The sequence below is a fragment of the Bos indicus genome, chromosome 29 (genome assembly GCF_029378745.1).
Source record: "Bos indicus isolate NIAB-ARS_2022 breed Sahiwal x Tharparkar chromosome 29, NIAB-ARS_B.indTharparkar_mat_pri_1.0, whole genome shotgun sequence".
Taxonomy (NCBI): Eukaryota; Metazoa; Chordata; class Mammalia; order Artiodactyla; family Bovidae; genus Bos; species Bos indicus.
Genome location: NC_091788.1, coordinates 42,024,921 through 42,037,426, shown reverse-complemented (window position 1 = coordinate 42,037,426; position 12,506 = coordinate 42,024,921).

Below are 12,506 nucleotides of genomic sequence, written 5' to 3'. Positions count from 1 at the left end.
ACTTCACTTTCACTTTTCACTTTCATGCATTGGAGAAGGAGATGGCAACCCACTCCAGTGTTCTTGCCTGGAGAATCCCAGGGACAGGTGAGCCTGGTGGGCTGCCGTCTGTGAGATCTCACAGGATCTGACACGACTGAAACGACTTAGCAGCAGCAGCATATACATTACCATCCTCTCCTTCTTTCCCCTAATGGTAATGTATATAACAACTCTGAAAGGAGAAGAGGGTGACAGAGGATGAGATAGTTGGACATGAACTTGGGCAAACTCTGAGAGATGGTAAGGGACAGGGAGGCTTGGTGTGCTGCAGTCCATGGGGTCACGAACAGCCAGCCACAACTTGCTGACTAAACAGCAACATATATATTACATATGCAAAACAGATAGCCAGTGGAAACTTGCTCTGTGATGCAGGGAGCTCAAATTGGTGCTCTGTGACAACCTAGTGAGATGGGATGGGGTGGGAGGTGGGAGAGAGGCTCCAAAGGGAGGGGACATATATATGCCTATGGCTGATTCATGTTGATGTATGGCAGGAACCAGCACAATTGTGTAAAGCAATTATCCTCCAATTAAAAATAAATAAATTTAAAAATGATAATAAAAACTCAGAAGTATAATAGATTAAATGTCCATCAAAAAGAGAAGTTATTGGATCAATCATAATATTTCTTTCTAATAAAATGAAGTTATTGAAAAAAATTTTAATGCAAAAAAATTTTTTTAATAAATAAAAGTTGTTATATAGAAGGGAGGGATCAAAGTGGTATAGTAGGAGGATGTGGAGCTCAGCTGTCCTTATAAACACATGAAAAATACATCAACATCTGGGGCAATTCTTACAAAATATTAACTAGAAATTGTCAGAAGAACTCCTGTACAACCGAAGATGCAAGACAGATTTCCACATAACAGAGGAGGCCAGAGGAAAGGCGTAGGGTCAGGATCCCAGCCCAGGAAAGGAGTCTTAAAATAAGAGAAGTTCTTCAGGGGCAGACCCTCACTCTGGGGAGCTAGCTGGTTGAGTCACAGCCTGGAAATCCCAGTCCAGGGTTCCTGCATGGATGGCACAAGCCCCCTTGGTTGCTGGGAGAACAACTGGGACACAGAGATGGGCTGGAGGTGTCGTGTAGGGAGGTGTCCCTACACACAAGGGAGCACACATTTTGGCTCCAACAGTGAAGATGGACAGAGAGCTTTGCCCTGGCAACTGCCCCCTCACCACACTCCCCAATCTGAGCAGGGCCAAGGCCCCAGACCCAATTACTCCACAGCATGGTTTAGTTCTGGATCTGGGGCAGAGACATCCCGGGGGAAAACACCCAGGGAGGCAGCCTATACACTGGAAAGCAGTGCGGCCACCACAGTGCCATGACCCCAAGCCCCAGCCCAGCAAACGGCCGGCCTGCACACTCCACACCGCAGCCGTGCACTAAGTTCTGAGATGGACACGTCAGGGAAAAGGATGCAGCCTTGGGCTGCATCTGAGAAGAACTGTGGATGCCAACACAGGCAGTGCTTTCTCTGTGGGCATATGGGCCTCTGTCGCTTCAGTACGCCCCTTCTTCTGGGCAGGCATGCACTCATGGGGAAAGGGACCTGATTAAACCTGACTTTCAGGGCTTCTACTGCAAAAACTGGGGACATGTCAGACTTGTCCATGAGAGCATGTTTACAGGCATGGAGCAGATGGAATTCCTGCCTCACTTGGGACAGGCTTTAAGTCACCCCCAAACAAATTCAACACCCTGAGGGAAGACAAGCTAGCATCCATTATAAACCTGTCCTTGCACCGAAGACTTTGAACACACACAGTCTTCCCAGGGATGCTACCACCTAAAACACCCCTTCAACAGCACAATAGATAACTGTTTCTCCTCAATTCAGAGAAAGAGGAAGTTAAGTAAAGTAAAAATTCAGAGGAAACTTCTGAAAGAATGAATAACAAAACAGACCTCACCAGTCTACTATAATCCAAGTTCTGAAAGAAAGTAATAAAGATGCTAAAGAAATTAAGAAAGAATATCAATAGAAATTAAAAGATGCTTACTCCTTGGAAGGAAAGTTATGACCAACCTCGACAGCATATTAAAAAGCAGAGACACTACTTTGCCAACAAAGGTCCAGCTAGTCAAGGCTATGGTTTTTCCAGTGGTCGTGTATGGATGTGAGAGTTGGACTGTGAAGAAAGCTGAGCACCAAAGAATTGATGCTTTTGAACTGTGGTGTTGGAGAAGACTCTTGAGAGTCCCTTGGACTGCAAGGAGATCCAACCAGTCCATCCTAAAGGAAATCAGTCCTGGGTGTTCATTGAAAGGACTGATGCTGAAGCTGAAACTCCAATACTTTGGCCACCTCATGCGAAGAGTTGACTCATTAAAAAAGACTCTGATGGTGGGAGGGATTGGGGGCAGGAGGAGAAGGGGACGACAGAGGATGGATGGCATCACCGAGTCGATGGACATGAATTTGGGTAAACTCCAGGAGTTGGTGATGGACAGGGAGTCCTGGCGTGCTGAAATTCATGGGGTCACAAAGAGTTGGACACGACTGAGTGACTGAACTGAACTGATCAATAGAAACACAGATCATTGTAACAAGGAACTGCTGCTACTGCTAAGTCCCTTCAGTCGTGTCTGACTCTGTGTGACCCCATAGACGGCAGCCCACCAGGCTCCCCCGTCCCTGGGATTCTCCAGGCAAGAACACTGGAGTGGGTTGCCATAACTATATAATAACCCTTATATGTTATTACAGAATATGGAATATAGTTCCTGTGCCTGTGCTATGCTTGTTGGTTATCTATTTTATATATAGTAGTGTGTACATGTTAGTCCCCACCTCTTGGTTTATTCCTCTCTCCACCCTCTCTGCCTTTTGATAACTGTAATTTTGTCTTCTATGTCTGTGATCTCTTTCTGTTTTGAAAACCAGTTCATCACTATCAGTTTTGATTCAGCATATAAGTCATATCATACAGTATTTGTCTTTCTCCACCTTATTTATCTCACTGAGTATGGTAATCTCTAGGTCCATCCATGTTGCTGCAAATGGAATTACTGCATTCTTTTTATGGATCAGCAACATTCCCTTGTTTATATGTATTAATATCACATCTTCTTTATCCATTCTTCTGTCAATGCACATTTAGGTTGCTTCCATAAATGTTATTTGTTATTACAAATGCCCTGATGGCTCAGTGGTAAAGAATCCACCTGCCAATGCAGGAGACACAGCTTTGATCCTTGGTTAAGAAGATCCCCTCTGGAGAGGGAAATGGTAACCCACTCCAGTGTTCTTGCCTGTGAAATCCCATGGACAGAGGAGCCTGGTGGGCTAGAGTCTATAGAGTTGCAAAAGAGTCATACACAACTTTGCGACTAAACAACAAGGACAACTTTGTAAATAGAGCTGTTACGAACATTGGGCACATATCTTTGAATTAGAACTTTTTTTTTTTAGGTGTGATTTTTAATTAGGTTCATTGCCACAGTTGTTACAATATTTGAATTTTATATGAGTCATGGATTTCTCCTTCTAATATTTCAAGTGATTGACATAAGTAATAAATTACAACTGCCTATGTGATTTACATTGTTAGGCTATTTCCTATTTCTCTTTGCACTTTGTAGGAAAAAAAGATTTCTTCCAAAGTTTGTGTATAACAAATGTTTAAATATTCAAAGTGGCCACACTTGATTGTTCTTACGTTATTTAAAAGAAAAGTGGAACTTGTATGGTAAAGGAGAAAAATGAAGTGTCTGTGAAATGAAAAGGCAAAACAAATGTAGGAAATTAAAATTATTTCAAGTGTCAGTGATGAACTAGGGTGAAAGCAAAGGAAAATTATTATTTTGGTTTATTTAGCAGTTTAAATAAGAGCAGACTAGCCTTCTTTCCTGGGTTTTGTTTACCCCTCATTTCTGTATTCTTTCACTGAAAGATGGGTAATACTGGGCTTCCTCTTTTCTGGCAGATTGGCTTTACTAGAACAGTAAAATGCAGGGGACAGGGGTCCCCATACATTCGGGCCCAGCTGCGTGTCTGCCCTTGACCTCCAGAGTGCTGGGGACGGGAGGAGGCTCTGATTCCCCTGGGGGGCCGTTGGGCCGCTCCCACAAAGGCTCCTTGTGAAGCAGGCTCACTATGTCGTGAGGCCCATTAGTTTGTGTCATTTGCTGTCTCCTCCAGTCCCTCCCACCTTTGTTTTCTTGCGACACACTGGTCATGGTGATGTGGAATAAATGTGCCTTACTGGGTACATGTGGCACATTTCTAAAAATTGAGGTGCAGTTAATGCATACTATTATATACGTTTCAGGTATACAATGTAGTTATTTACAGCATTTTAAGGTTATATTTCATTTATAGTTATTATAAATATTGGCTATATTCCCTGTGTTGTAGCACAGTTCTTTTTTTTTTAATTTTATTTTATTTTTTAACTTTACAATATTGTATTGGTTTTGCCATAAATCAACATGAATCCACCACAGGTATACACGTGTTCCCCATCCTGAACCTTCCTCCCTCCTCCCTCCCCATACCATCCCTCTGGGTCGTCCCAGTGCACCAGCCCCAAGCATCCAGTATCGTGCATCGAACCTGGACTGGCGACTTGTTTCATATATGATATTATACATGTTTCAATGCCATTCTCCCAAATCATCCCACCCTCTCCCTCTCCCAGAGTTCAAAAGAAAATAAAGTAATTAACCTCCAATTAAAATAAATAAATTTCTATTTTAAAAAATAAAAAAAAATTACAAAAGACTGTTCTATACATCTGTATCTCTTTTGCTGTCTCACATACAGGGTTATCGTTACTGTCTTTCTAAATTCCATATATATGCGTTAGTATACTGTATTGGTGTTTTTCTTTCTGGCTTACTTCACTCTGTATAATAGGCTCCAGTTTCATCCACCTCATTAGAACTGATTCAAATGTATTCTTTTTAAAAGGTCATCATACCCTGAACAAGCCGGCTTATTCTAGTGGAAGGTTAGTTTAACACTTTAAAATATATCCGTTTTGACACTGGTCAGAATGGCTATTGTGGAGAAAAGGGAACCCTCTTGCACTGTTGGTAGGACCGCAAATCAGTATAGCCACTATGGAGAACAGTATGGACATTCCTTTAAAAACTAGAAATAAAACTGCCATCAGTCAGTTCAGTCGCTCAGTTGTTTCCAACTCTTTGTGACCCCATGGACTGCAGCATGCCAGGATTCTCTGTCCATCACCAACTCCCAGAGCTTGCTCAAACTCATGTCCATCAAATCAGTGATGCCATCCACCCATCACACCCTCTGTCGTCCTCTTGTCCTCCTGCCTTCAATCTTTCCCTGCATCAGGGTCTTTTCCAATGAGTCAGTTCTTTGCATCAGGTGGTCAAAGTATTACAATATTGTAAAGTAATTAGCCTCCAATTAAAATAAATAAATTTAAATTAAAAAAAAAAAGAAAAAAAGTATTAGAGCTTCAGCTTCAGCATCAGTTCTTCCAATGAATATTTAGGACTGATTTCCTTTAGGATTGACTGGTTGGATCTCCTAGCAGTCCAAGGGACTCTCAAGAGTCTTCTCCAACACCACAGTCCAAAAGCATCAATTTGTAGGTGCTTAGCCTTTTTTATGGTCCAGTTCTCACATCCATACATGACTACTGGAAAAACCATAGCTTTGACTATGTGGACTTTTGTTGGCAAAGTAATGTCTCTGCTTTTTAATATGCTGTCTGCTGCTGCTGCTGCTGCTGCTAAGTCACTTCAGTCGTGTCCGACTCTGTGCAACCCCATAGACAGCAGCCAGCTCCTCTGTCCCTGGGATTCTCCAGGCAAGAATACTGGAGTGGGTTGCCATTTCCTTCTCCAATGCATGAAAGTAAAAAGTGAAAGTGAAGTCGCTCAGTCATGTCCGACTCTTAGCGACCCCATGGACTGCAGCCTACCAGGCTCCTCCGTTCATGGATTTTCCAGCCAAGAGTACTGGAGTGGGGTGCCATTGACTTCTCCAAATATGCTGTCTAGGTTGGTCATAACTTTTCTTCCAAGGAGCAAACGTCTTTTAATTTCACGCCTGCAGTGACCATTAATCCCACTATTGGAGAAAAACCTTGAGAAAAACGTAATTGAAAAAGACACATGTACCCCAATGTTCATTGCAGCATGATTTACAACATTCAGGACATGATAGTGACAGATGAATGGATAAAGAAGCTGTGGTACTTATATGCAATGGAATATTACTTAGCCATAAAAGGGATGGATTTGAGTCAGTTCTCACAAGGTGGATGAACCTAGAGTTTGTTATACAGAGTGAAAGAAAGAAGTGAAGTCGCTCATTCGTGTCTGACTCTTTGCGACCCCATGGACTGTAGCCCACCAGGCTCCTCCATCCATGGAATTTTCTAGGCAAGAGTACTGGAGTAGGTTGCCATTTCCTTCTCCAGTGTGTCTTCCCAACCCTGGGATTGAACCTGGGTCTCCTGAATTGTGGGCAGACACTTTACTATCTGAGCCACCAGGGAGTCCCATACAGAGTGAAGTAAGTCAAAAAGAGAAAAACAAATATTGTAGATTAATGACATATATGGAATCTAGGGAAAATGGTACTGATGAACATACTTGCAGGGCAGGAATAGAGACACAGACATAGAGAACAGACTTGTGGACACAGCGGGCAAAGGAGAGAGAGGGTGGGGCAAATTGAGAGTAGCACTGAAGCATATACATGACCATATACAATAGATAGCTAATGGGAAGTTTCGGTATAACACAAGGCGCTCAACCCGTTGCTGTGACAACCCAGAGAGATGAGATGGTTAGGGAGTAGGAGGAAGTTCACGAGGGAGGGGACATGGGTACGAGTGTGGCTGAATCACACTGTAAAGCAATTATGCTCCAATTAAGAATAAATTTTAAAAAAAGAACCAGTGTAATTCACCACTTACAGAGACTAAACAAGAAAATAACTATATGTTCATGTCAATATATTTGACAAAGTCTATTGCAAAAGGTAAGGAACTATAGAATGTGAAGTGGACATGGACAAAGGGTGCACTGCTGGAGATCTAGAAATCACTTTTAAATAGATAAGCGAAAACTCCTTCTTTGATCTCCAACTCATAATCTTGGTTTTGTATGAAAATGCTAGTATCTTGATCCCTCAAATGGGGAGATTTTGAGGTACATGGACCCAAAATAATTCTGGAATCCTGCATGATAGAAACTTGAGCCTCCAAGGTAAAAATAAAATGGACTAGTAGAGAATCACAATGTGACAATGAAACTGCATTTGTGGACTATCTGTTTTATCTGGTTTCATACTTTTTTCTCATTAAATCTCTGTCCATTGTAATAAGTCAAGTCCTTTGTAAGTTATATGTGCCCAACAAGTATTTTCAGAACCAACAATTGAATAAAACTCTTTATGAAAAAATTAATTTATTTTCGTTGGAGGCTAATTATTTTACAATATTGTAGTGGTTTTGCCATACATTGACAAGAATCAGCCATGGGTGTACATGTGTCCCCTATCCTGAACCCCCGCTCCCACCTCCCTCCCCAACCCATCCCTCAGGGTCATCCCAGTGCACTGGCCCTGAGCATCCTGTCTCATGCATTGAACCTGAACTGGTGACCTATTTCACATATGGTAATATACATATTTCAATGCTATTCTCTCAAATCATTCCAACCTCATCTTCTCCCATAGACTCCCAAAGTCTATTCTTTACACCTGTGTCTCTTTCTTTTTTCCAACTAGTACTTTTATTTTTTTTATTTTTTTAAATTTAAATTTATTTATTTTAATTGGAGGCTAATTACTTTACAATATTGTATTGGTTCTGCCACCTGCATCTCTTTTGCTGTCTCATATATAAGGTCATTGTTACCATCTTTCTAAATTCCATATATATGCGTTATTATACTGTATTGGTGTTTTTCTTTCTGGCTTACTTCACTCTGTATAATAGGCTCCAGTTTCATCCACCTCATTAGAACTGATTCAAATGTATTCTTTTTAATGGCTGAGTAATACTCCATTGTGTATATGTACCACAGCTTTCTTATCCATTCATCTGCTGATGGACATCTAGTTGCTTCCATGTCCTGGCTGTTATAAACAGTGCTGAGATGAACACTGGGGTACACGTGTCTCTTTCAGTTCTGGTTTCCTTGAGGTGTATGCCCAGCAGTGGGATTGCTGGGTCGTATGGCAGTTCTATTTCCAGTTTTTTAAGGAATCTCCACTCTGTTCTCCATAGTGGTTGTACTAGTTTGCATTCCCACCAACAGTGTAAGAGGGTTTCCTTTTCTCCACATCCTCTCCAGCATTTATTGCTTGTAGACTTTTGGATCGCAGCCATTCTAACTGGTGTGAAATGGTACCTCATGGTGGCTTTGATTTGCATTTCTCTGATAATGAGTGATGTTGGGCATCTTTTCATGTGTTTGTTATCCATTTGTATGTCTTCTTTGGAGAAATGTCTGTTTAGTTCTTTGGCCCATTTTTTGATTGTGTTGTTTATTTTTCTGGAATTGAGCTGCAGGAGTTGCTTGTATATTTTTGAGATTAGTTGTTTGTCAGTTGCTTCATTTGCTATTATTTTCTCCCATTCTGAAGGCTGTCTTTTCACTTTGCTTATAGTTTCTTTTGTTGTGCAGAAGCTTTTAAGGTTAATTAGGTCCCATTTGTTTATTTTTGCTTTTATTTCCAATATTCTGGGAGGTGGGTCATAGAGGATCCTGCTGTGATGTATGTCAGAGAGTGTTTTGCCTATGTTCTCCTCTAAGAGTTTTATAGTTTCTGGTCTTACATTTAGATATTTAATCCATGTTGAGTTTATTTTTGTGTATGGTGTTAGAAAGTGTTCTAATTTCATTCTTTTACAAGTGGTTGACCAGTTTTCCCAGCACCACTTGTTAAAAAGATTGTCTTTAATCCATTGTATATTCTTGCCTCTTTTGTCAAAGATAAGGTGTCCATAGATGCATAGATTTCTCTCTGAGCTTTCTATTTTGTTCCATTGATCTATATTTCTGTCTCTTTGTGCCAGTACCATACTGTCTTGATGACTGTAGCTTTGTAGTAGAGTCTGTAAGTCAGGCAGGTTTATTCCTCCAGTTCCATTCTTCTTTCTCAAGATTGCTTTGGCTATTTGAGGTTTTTTGTATTTCCATGCAAATTGTGAAATTATTTGTTCTGGTTCTCTGAAAAATACCATTGGTAGCTTGATAGGGATTGCATTAAATCTATAGATTGCTTTGGGCAGTATACACATTTTCACTATATTGATTCTTCTGATCCATGAACATGGTATATTTCTCCATCTATTTGTGTACTCTTTGATTTCTTTCATCAGTGTTTTATAGGTTTCTATAAATAGATCTTTTGTTTCTTTAGGTAAATTTACTCCTAAATATTTTATTCTTTTCATTGCAATGGGGAATGGAATTGTTTCCTTAATATCTCTTTCTTTTTTCTCATTGTTAATGTATAGGAATGAGGGATTTCTGTGTATTAATTTATATCCTGCAACTTTACTATATTCATTGATTAGCTCTAGCAATTTTCTGGTGGTGTCTTTAGGGTTTTCTATGTAGAGGATCATGTCATCTGCAAACAATGAGAGTTTTACTACTTCTTTTCCAATCTGGATTCCTTTTATTTCTTTTTCTACTCTGATTGCTGTGGCTAAAACTTCCAGTATGGCAAAACCAATATAATATTGTAAATTAATTAGCCTGCAATTAAAATAAATTTAAATTAAAAAAATAATAAACAAGATCTTAAAAAAAAAATAGTAATGGTGAGAGTGGGCACCCTTGTCTTTTTCCTGACTTTAGGGGAAATGCTTTCAATTTTTCACCATTGAGGTTAATGTTTGCTGTGGGTTTATCATATATGGCTCTTATTGTGTTGAGGTATGTTCCTTCTACAGAGAAGGCAATGGCACCCCACTCCAGTACTCTTGCCTGGAAAATACCATGGACGGAGGAGCCTGGTAGGCTGCAGTCCATGGGGTCGCTAAGAATTGGACATGACTGAGTGACTTCACTATCACTTTTCACTTTCATACACTGGAGAAGGAAATGGCAACCCACTCCAGTGTTCTTTCCTGGAGAATCCCAGGGATGGGGGAGCCTGGTGGGCTGCCATCTCTGGGGTCACACAGAGTCGGACACGACTGAAGCAACTTAGCAGCAGCAGCAGCATGTTCTTTCTATGCCTGCTTTCTGGAGGGTTTTTATCATAAATGGATACTGAATTTGTCAAAGGCTTTCTCTGCATCTATTGAGATAATCATATGGTTTTTATCTTTCAATTTGTTAATGTGGTGTATCACATTGATTGATTTGTGAATATTAAAGAATCCTTGTACCCCTGGGATAAAGCCCACTTGGTCATGATGTATGATCTTTTTAATGTGTTGTTGGATTCTGTCTGCTAGAATTTTTTTTGTTTTTAGCAAATTAACACTAAATATTTAATTCATATTATCCTCAAAGTAACAGTATAAAGTAGATATTATCATTCCTTTTTTTTTTCTTTTTTAAACTTTACATAATTGTATTAGTTCGCCAAATATCAAAATGAATCCACCACAGGTATACATGTGTTCCCCATCCTGAACCCTCCTCCCTCCTCCCTCCCCATACCATCCCTCTGGGTCGTCCCAGTGCACTAGCCCCAAGCATCCAGTATCGTGCATCGAACCTGGACTGGCATCTCATTTCATACATCCTATTTTACATGTTTCAATGCCATTCTCCCAAATCTTCCCACCCTCTCCCTCTCCCACAGAGTCCATAAGACTGTTCTATACATCAGTGTCTCTTTTGCTGTCTTGTACACAGGGTTATTGTTACCATCTTTCTAAATTCCATATATATGCGTTATTATACTGTATTGGTGTTTTTCCTTCTGGCTTACTTCACTCTGTATAATAGGCTCCAGTTTCATCCACCTCATTAGAACTGATTCAAATGTTTTCTTTTTAATGGCTGAGTAATACTCCATTGTGTATATGTACCACAGTTTTCTTATCCATTCATCTGCTGATGGACATCTAGGTTGCTTCCATGTCCTGGCTATTATAAACAGTGCTGCAATGAACATTGGGGTACACGTGTCTCTTTCCCTTCTGGTTTCCTCAGTGTGTATGCCCAGCAGTGGGATTGCTGGATCATAAGGCAGTTCTATTTCCAGTTTTTTAAGGAATCTCCACACTGTTCTCCATAGTGGCTGTACTAGTTTGCATTCCCACCAACAGTGTAAGAGGGTTCCCTTTTCTCCACACCCTCTCCAGCATTTATTATTTGTAGACTTTTGGATCACAGCCATTCTGACTGGTGTGAAATGGTACCTCATAGTGGTTTTGATTTGCATTTCTCTGATAATGAGTGATGTTGAGCATCTTTTCATGTGTTTGTTAGCCATCTGTATGTCTTCTTTAGAGAAATGTCTATTTAGTTCTTTGGCCCATTTTTTGATTGGATCATTTATTTTTCTGGAGTTGAGCTGTAGGAGTTGCTTGTATATTTTTGAGATTAGTTGTTTGTCAGTTGCTTCATTTGCTATTATTTTCTCCCATTCTGAAGGCTGTCTCTTCACCTTGCTAATAGTTTCCTTTGATGTGCAGAAGCTTTTAAGGTTAATTAGGTCCCATTTGTTTATTTTTGCTTTTATTTCCAATATTCTGGGAGGTGGGTCATAGAGGATCCTGCTGTGATGTATGTCAGAGAGTGTTTTGCCTATGTTCTCCTCTAGGAGTTTTATAGTTTCTGGTCTTACATTTAGATCTTTAATCCATTTTGAGTTTATTTTTGTGTATGGTGTTAGAAAGTGATCTAGTTTCATTCTTTTACAAGTGGTTGACCAGATTTCCCAGCACCACTTGTTAAAGAGATTGTCTTTAATCCATTGTATAGTCTTGCCTCCTTTGTCAAAGATAAGGTGTCCATATGTGCATGGATTTATCTCTGGGCTTTCTATTTTGTTCCATTGATCTATATTTCTGTCTTTGTGCCAGTACCATACTGTCTTGATAACTGTGGCTTTGTAGTAGAGCCTGAAGTCAGGTAGGTTGATTCCTCCAGTTCCATTCTTCTTTCTCATGATCGCTTTGGCTATTCGAGGTTTTTTGTATTTCCATACAAATTGCGAAATTATTTGTTCTAGCTCTGTGAAGAATATTGTTGGTAGCTTGATAGGGATTGCATTGAATCTATAGATTGCTTTGGGTAGTATACTCATTTTCACTATATTGATCCTTCCAATCCATGAACATGGTATATATCTCCATCTATTAGTGTCCTCTTTGATTTCTTTCACCAGTGTTTTATAGTTTTCTATATATAGGTCTTTAGTTTCTTTAGGTAGATATATACCTAAGTATTTTATTCTTTCCATTGCAGTGGTGAATGGAATTGTTTCCTTAATTTCTCTTTCTGTTTTCTCATTGTTAGTGTATAGGACTGCAAGGGATTTCTGTGTGT